At 44.5% G+C, this 1688-nt stretch overlaps 1 non-coding gene across 1 annotated transcript; it reads right to left on the reverse strand.

Annotated features, from left to right (window-relative positions):
* Nucleotides 1-656: 656 nt before the first annotated feature.
* Nucleotides 657-811, reverse strand: LOC143261009 (5.8S ribosomal RNA). The gene has a single exon (XR_013035254.1). It is a non-coding gene; the product is annotated as a 5.8S ribosomal RNA (ribosomal RNA).
* Between the last annotated feature and the right edge of the window lie 877 nt (nt 812-1688).

Raw genomic sequence — 1688 nt, forward strand, 5'->3', positions numbered from 1 at the left:
AATATGTGCAACATCGGATCTATATAGCCATCGATACAATTCGTACACAAATGTGTCGTACGAAGAGAGAGACTTTTTTTCCTCTGGCAACATAACGGTAAGAGACATCCTTCCACACTCATAGGTTCCACTCCCTGGGGCTATGATATATATATACATATAAATTCAAATTCGAAGCAACGGTCACAATTCTACTCTATATTTTTGCGGGTTATGTGTTCTTTCGTTCAATTTCTTTCATGCGTTCGTTCGATCTCTGTACACAGTCTTCACATAGGACAGACTCGTGTAGTACGCTTTCGTGGGTTAAACCCATCTCGTTTCATTTCAGGCGACGTCGGGAGCGCGTTGAAAATGTACCAGTGAAATCTCGATAGTTCTACGGATACGAATCGTCCCGAAAAAGATTTTGTCACCGCTTCGAAGCGGTGTTTCAGACGGGCGGACGTATATAAAACATATACGACACACGACACCGCCTTCCACACTCACGCTAGTTCGAACACGATTTCCATCTCTCTCGAAGACTGTTAGACGTACGTAAAATTTCTCAATATTCATAGGACCGCGACAAACGCCGACGAAGCGCCCACCATTCGCTCGTACGTATATAGGCAACAAGTGCCATCAACGCAAGCAGTTTATAAGTACGTAAACGACCCTCAGCCAGGCGTGGTCCAGGAATTGTATCCGTGGACCGCAATGTGCGTTCGAAATGTCGATGTTCATGTGTCCTGCAGTTCACACGTTGACGCGCAATTAGCTGCGTTCTTCATCGACCCACGAGCCAAGTGATCCACCGTTCAGGGTAATTTTTCCCTTTTATTCTCTCATATATATATAATGTGTATTTGCTATCCACCACATTTTTGTGTTATATTTCGGAACAAGCCGATACCCGAAGAGCTCCAACCAGCGCGCGAAGGAGATTCGGGAGTCGTCGTACAACGACATAATTGTCCCTTAAAGAACGAGATATTTCCGTCGAAACCATATATATATGTACGAGCAAATCCAAAACCACTGTTTTCTTGCAAGTTCGACGGTCGGAGCGAATAGAACATTGAAAAGCCTTCTATCGAAGAAACACAGAGAGTATATCACCTCCAAAAACGACGGGGATATGGATATTCAAACTGGACAATTATCAACCCGATACTGGATTCGAAAAGTTTCTCTCTCCTTTCGTCGTTATTTACACCGGACGGACTCACGGCCGGCTCTAGCTGGGTGTCATATATATATACGTCCCACGCTCATGCTGCCACTAGCGCGCAACAGAGTAGGGTGTCAATGACAACGACACAGCATTGAAACGAGCTACACAAGCCGGTCTCTCTTGATACCAATGTAAACGAGCATTAAGTTATCTTCAGACTGCCCGATATTTTCGTCCTTTGGACTTTCCCAACGATTCCTTTTTTTCTTTTTTTTTTTTACACCACAGCGAAGACTTGAGGAAGCGTGATTAAGCACGCTCGCATCCCTCCCTGTCCTACTACAACTGTGTGTGTGTGTGTAAAGAAAGAAAAAAGAATACATTGGCTTTCTCTCTATCGAGAAGATGGCCTACGCAACGCAGATCAAAGGCCTAATACGTGTAATATAATACGCGTCTGGCCGTGTATAAATCACGCACGAATGATCTGGTCGGGCCCAACTCTTCTCGTACGCTTATTTTTCCGTGT

This window comes from Megalopta genalis, unplaced genomic scaffold (genome assembly GCF_051020955.1).
Source record: "Megalopta genalis isolate 19385.01 unplaced genomic scaffold, iyMegGena1_principal scaffold0030, whole genome shotgun sequence".
NCBI lineage: Eukaryota > Metazoa > Arthropoda > Insecta > Hymenoptera > Halictidae > Megalopta > Megalopta genalis.